Genomic DNA, 6,381 nt, shown 5'->3' with positions numbered 1-6,381 from the left:
TGAGGAAGGCTAGAACATTAATCAAGGAGGCTTGAATTAACCTGCAGAAGGCTGGCCACGACGAGGTGTTCACGGGGTGCGGAAAACCGATTTGGGGGAAGAGATAAATTGGGAGGCTATGGTGGCTAATCGGAGGCAAGGGCGGGTGCTCTAGCTTCATGACGACCTCGCGGAGCTCACTAGGGCGGTAATTTATAGGTTCCATCGGTGGCGCGGCCAATTTTGCAAAGGCGCGCTGGCGGCCGGAGAGAGGGAAGGTCACTGGCGCGAGTGATTCGTGGCTTTCACCATGGCAAGGCCACCGACGATGAACGGACATGCTAAGGCGATTCACTGCGACGTGGTATTAAGCTTGGGCACGTGGCACACAGTCGGTAAGCGGCCAACGCCGGCGAGGTTATCTAGACCGGCGATAAGGCACGCGGGTATGGCGGCCAGCTCCCGATCTCATCTGCGGTGAAGATCTTTTCACCCCGAGGCGTTATCCGTGCGCCAACGGGCACGAATCATATCGCCGGTGCAAATCCAGATGCGGGGGTCACCGGTGGCGATGGGTGATGTACCTGATGATCTTCTTCAGTTACTGTACAATCAAAACGACATTTAGTCTATCTGACACAGCATTTTGCTAGGCTTTGATCTCTGATTTCCGTGTGATAACTTGTCAATCCCTCTGTAACAAAGTTCTTGCCCTACAATCTAGATTTAATCTTGCTATAGCAATCACACTCAAATACTCACTAGATCATACTCAAAATAGCTCCCAAACTTGATCCTGGTTCACTGTCAGTCCAGTTTCAGAGCTACACTTGACTGACAGACCAACTTCAGGTCTATTTTCTCCCACTTTTATATAGCACTAGGGCTTACTCACTTCATCAAATTTGTTCTCCTTACATAGCTCTACAAGTTTTCTATATTGACCAAGAGCAAAATCCTCAATAATTCTGAGACATAGAGCTCCAAAGTTGACCCTATTCGACTGAATTCAGACTTAAACATATGAGGTTCATGGGGTACTTTTTGCAAATAAGTCCAAATCCCACCATTTAACTTGCAAATTTTCCAATATAAAAGATATTTGGTTTGAGGTTCTCTTTTACTTTGATATTTGCACTTTGGTCCAAAAATGCCTAGAATTTACATTTAACCCCCTAGGGTTTCAATTAGGGTTTTTCTTGGGGTTTCTTTAGGGTTTTGAGCACATTGGGGTTTTGGTGCCACTAAAGTCCATCAACTTGATACCTTAGGAATATTTATCATGACTTTTGAGATTTTTTACTCATTTGGACTTCACTTTTCATCCTTAAGCCCTAATGCAGGGTCAAGTATTCTACCCTAGGTTTAAGCACTTTTCAAGCCACATCATTACAACTTGTTTGAACTTTTTACCTAGTGAATGCACTCTAGGTGTAACAAACAATATGAAATGTCAATGCACATGATGTTATGCTCAAGTTTTAGTGCTAGTAACAACAGGGGTGTTACACATGCCTTGGGTGGAGCCTTCATTCGAAGCCCCTGGTCATCTAAGAATATTTGTAGGCTTCTTTCCTTCTTTGCCGAAAATTGTTATCGACCCTGATGTACTTGTCCATCTTCTGTAGAAGCTTCTCTAGAGTTTGTGGGGGCTTCCTGGCAAAATACTGCGATGTTGGTCCTGAACGAAGTCCCTTGAATATGGCTTCAATAACAATATCATTTGGCACCGTTGGCGCCTGAGCTCTGAGACGTAGGAATCTTCGGACATACGCCCGCAAGTACTCCTTGTGGTCCTGTGTGCATTGAATAGGGCTTGAGCAGTCACTGGCTTCATCTAAAAACCCTGAAAGCTAGTGACTAGCTGTCACACCCGGGTTTTAGGGGCACCAAACCCGGGCGTGAATCATCACCAAGTGTGCTGGGATCAAGTCTCACACATATGATGACTCATGGTACAGAAACGAATGTCACATCATTAATATATAACAGAGTTCTGTACAAAATCGTTAAATAATTACATCATACTGAGACAACGATCCAGCAACCACAGTTGACTGGGAGACGACGGCCTGGACCACTCATGAACTCATCACATCATCCTTCACGTGCCTCATCCTGTGGTACCTGCTCTTTGACCTGGGGGATGTGAGTACAACAAGGGTGAACTCACATACACTCATCGCTCAACAAGTTGTGGGGAATAATGTGCATGAACTCACCAAATGTGGGAGCTTATGTAAAGTGTAAGGCTTACCAAAGGAGATGGTTAAAGCTAAGCATTGCTTTTAGAGTTGGTCAAAATTTTATTAGCAATTACTAAGTATAAGTAGATACCAACCCAAATAAATAAGAGATCAAAATTAATAATAACACCCACAATGCAATGCAAATGACAAATTAAGTTTAATTCCATAAGTTAATCATGTGAGTGTCTGAGCCGCTCATGACCGTGAGCACGGCTGATATTCCAGTTTTAGACTCTATAGAGGTTGCACATCTTTACCCACAAGTCGTATATCCTGGCTAGCCAGGGGTTGCAAGGCCCTTAGACACTTCCAAGGTGAATGGCTAGGGATCCACTAGGAGGCCTATACAAAGTTCCACTAGCTTCAGAAAACCCACTACGGTTTCTGAGAAGGGCAATATAGGAATCCCTCGTCTGAAAAGCCATCGCAGCTTGATCGACCCGAGAACCTCCCTATACGCAGCTCCTCTACCGCCCATGCTCCTTTTGAGTAATGTAGTCCTCCACTAGCTTTCTTAATTAGTCAGCCAAGGGCGTCCCATACCACCCTTGTGGTAGCATTGTTTTCCCGGGTGGTTCTATGTGTTCCAATTAACATAATGTTCTTATCATGAACAATAATCAACAACAACAAAATTGGAACATGAACATAATATAACACTACTTTCCGAAAACCAGGGATAGCAATAGCAAAACTACCCAATAGTTCTTTTGTCTGCAAGGTGTGGGATAAACAATGCTAGGGAAGTCTATTAGGTCCCATCAAATTAACCTGAGCATGTCACAGTGATTAATAGGAACATTATTAGGTAGAGAAAAGTGATCAAGGGCACAACTTGCCTTAGACTCGAGATTCCCAAGTACCAACTTGGTCTTCAAGTGACTCGTAACCTCGCTGCTATTGGTAGCAATACAAACAAACATGGTATAGGAAAAATTAACATCACACTAAACATAAGAGAAAACTGCATAATAATGTTCTACGCGTCGTAACAAGATCCTAGGTTCAAGAACCACTAAATTCGGAGTTACAGTTATAAAGTTATGATTTTCCGAAGATTTAGGTGTTTAGATAATAAACAAGTTAAGTGCAAAATTTTATCCTATGTGTCATAACAAAATAAAGTTAATAGATGATAAAAAATATTAATGTGAATTTAATGCAACTGGAATTGATCAAAAAGGAGTTAAAATGAATTAACTATGAATGAAACAAGTTTCTAGAATTATTTTTATACGAAAACCATTTTCTATATTCATATAATCATTTTATTTAACCTCTAGATTGCGTGCATAAATTCCATAAAGCGTGGGGTCAAATTCATAAATATCAGGGACTCAGTTTTAATTATTTCCTTACTGGTTGGATGGCGGGTTGATTTGAAAGAAACTCGAGGGCCTCTTTATAAAGATGGACATGGCAAAGGGGTACGGTGGATTGCTAGCCGTGGGATCCAAATCCGACGGCAGGGATCAGAGACTTATCTCACCTGAACCGGTACTCTAACACAGCGGTCGGATCTAAAATCATTGCTCAAGATTAAAGGATCCCACGATCTGATCTCGGCCAACAGATCCGAGATCAACAGCTACGATTTTTTATCACAATGGGGTATTTGAGATTCAATCGTGAGCACTCATCACCGGATTGACGGCCAGGGCTGTTTCTCCCCCGCACGATCTTGTTCACGCCGGAACGGGGTTGTGGCATCCTGCCCGCGGTGGCAGGCCCATCGGCGAGCGGTGGCTGCTGCGAGGCTATGGATGAGATGAGTCTTTGATTGATGGCTTGATGTAAATCCTAATTTTAGGATTTTGGTAAAATTCTTCCAAAAAAATTAATAAAATTTCATAGTGAGGGAAATAGAAAAAAAGAGTCTCATAAAAATTATACTTTCAAAATATTTCTAAAGATTTAAACTAAAGTATTTATGGAGATTATGTGCTATTAAAATAAGTAGTAAGAAAACATTGAATTTTAAGTGTGCCTTTAATTGGACTATGCATTCGTAAGGGTGTTCTCCTAAAACAAATTGTTTTTGTGTGTGTGCACTATATATTTGAGCAATTTGTGAAAATGAAAAAATAATTAATATATGTTGTATATTTTGGATATTGCATATAGATGCCAATTTGAAATCTGAATTTAATTCTAATTTGAAGATTGAAAATGGAAAACAGAAATGAAAATAGAAATGAAAGGATTAAATGAAGTAGGAAGAGGAGAATATGTACTTAACTTGCCCTAGACAACCGCATACACGCATGACCCATAGTTTTATTCCTTTCTTTATTCCCTTGCCGCGTATGGCGTAAGCATGACATCAAGCTAGCAAGCAAATCAGCCATTATTCTGTTTATCGTATGGAGGCAATGACGGGTGGACTCTCCTGTACGCGCATTATCTCTGGCAAGTGGGACAACATCTGCATCAGGGGACTTCTCGAAGCCGGGCTTGCAACAAAATTGTAGCAGACGCCAGACAAATCGGAGGGGGTTACGATACTAGCTTGAGCCCCCTTGGCGTATATAAACTACATCGTCCGATCGAGTTCATCCTCTCTGCAAGTCTGCATAAAAGCCACCGATAGCCACCAGAAATTCGATCGTCGTGTGGGCTTCACCGGAGCAAGCTCGTCACCACGGGTGGTACTACGACACGCCACCACCCGGCCCTGGAATTCTCCTAGGAAGGGCTGCAGTGCACGCCGAAGCGAACCATGGGCTAATAGAGCGAAGGTAGTGCTTGGAGTTCGAAGGAAAGTTCGTCAGAGTTCGCGTCTCGTGGGGAACTTCACTGTGTCGATGGCCAGCCTCGTCGTCGATTAAGCATCGCGGCCAAGTCTGTTGTGACTGGGATTCTTCAACACGTTCCACCTCGAGGTATGGATCCAAATGCTAGCAGCAGCATCTCTCAACTACTTCCACGTGCTGCGATGGTGCTGGGTACGTAGATGTGTTTCCGCTCTCTGCTGCATGCCGTTGTAGGCCATCCTGTTGCCTCTCACGCCCTGAAACTGGTTCTCCGACTAACCACCTAGCTTGCAGACCAACTCTCGCCGACGGGGGTACACCGGTAGGGCCATCACACCAAGCGCCGGTGATCGTCCGCCTCAGCCAGGCACTCGGGCGTCGTCCAGTTTTTAAAGAAGAACACGCGGCCATTGGATCCGGGTCGATCGGTCGAGATTAGATTAAAGAAAACGCTTCGGTCATTTTAATCAAAACCGCAGATCTAGGATCTGATGGCCGAGAACACGTGTTGAGTTTTGGGGTGTGGCGTTTTTGTTTAAGAGCCCCTCAGAATGTTCTTATTTAACCTGCCGTCTACACCAGTTCAAATACCAGTACAAGCGAGTCCCAGAATTTATAGTTTGGACCGCGAAACTCTCTTATTCTGTACCCGCAGTTCCGAAGGTTGTGATCTGAGTCTGTAGAAATTTTATAATTTTACCCCGGAACTCTCTGGTAATTAGCGCTCAGTCCAGATATTCGATGTAACAGGGAAAACTAATTGAGCAAATTGATTTTTAATGTAAAAACAAATCCCTAGAACTTGTTTATTTCATATAAAATTCATATTAAGTCCAAATTGATCCATTCCAGTTGCAATAATTTTGTTTTAATATTATTCATCATCTAGTACCTTTGTTTAGCCATGAAACTGGAATTAAAATTATTCACTTGATTTATTCTATTCTAAGCACTTAATAACTTTGGAAATTCATAACTCCTCCGTTTTAATTCCGAATTGACTCGTTCCAGTTGCCTTAGCTTTGTATAAATATGTACTACACAATAGTAACATTGATTATATGATATCCCATACTTTTATAATTAGGTAACTAATTTGATTAATCTATGTATTCGAGATTAGCTAATTCTAATATTAATATGATATCATGATCTTAGGGTTATCTTTGGCCTAAAAGATGATTTATAATCAAGTAATGACTTAGATTAAAGTTGAGTTAACTATTCTCTCATATGGTGTATACTAATCAATTTATAATATAGTTTAATCGCATAGATCTTCCATAAATCATAACTCTTTAACCGTAACTCCGATCTTGGTGGTTCTCGATCCCACGATCTCGTAGCAACGCGTACAATATTTCTATGCAGTATGTTCTTATATTTGGTATGATGTTAAT

General features: G+C 42.0%; 1 long non-coding RNA gene across 1 annotated transcript; it reads left to right on the top strand.

The window, feature by feature from the left end:
* Positions 1–4,784: 4,784 nt before the first annotated feature.
* On the top strand, positions 4,785–5,709 carry LOC109944552 (uncharacterized). The gene is made up of 2 exons (XR_002267625.1): positions 4,785–5,110; positions 5,276–5,709. It is a non-coding gene; the product is annotated as an uncharacterized lncRNA (long non-coding RNA).
* The last annotated feature ends 672 nt before the right edge of the window (positions 5,710–6,381 follow it).

This window comes from Zea mays, chromosome 2 (genome assembly GCF_902167145.1).
Source record: "Zea mays cultivar B73 chromosome 2, Zm-B73-REFERENCE-NAM-5.0, whole genome shotgun sequence".
Taxonomy (NCBI): Eukaryota; Viridiplantae; Streptophyta; class Magnoliopsida; order Poales; family Poaceae; genus Zea; species Zea mays.
This window is presented reverse-complemented; position numbering and strand designations above follow the sequence as displayed.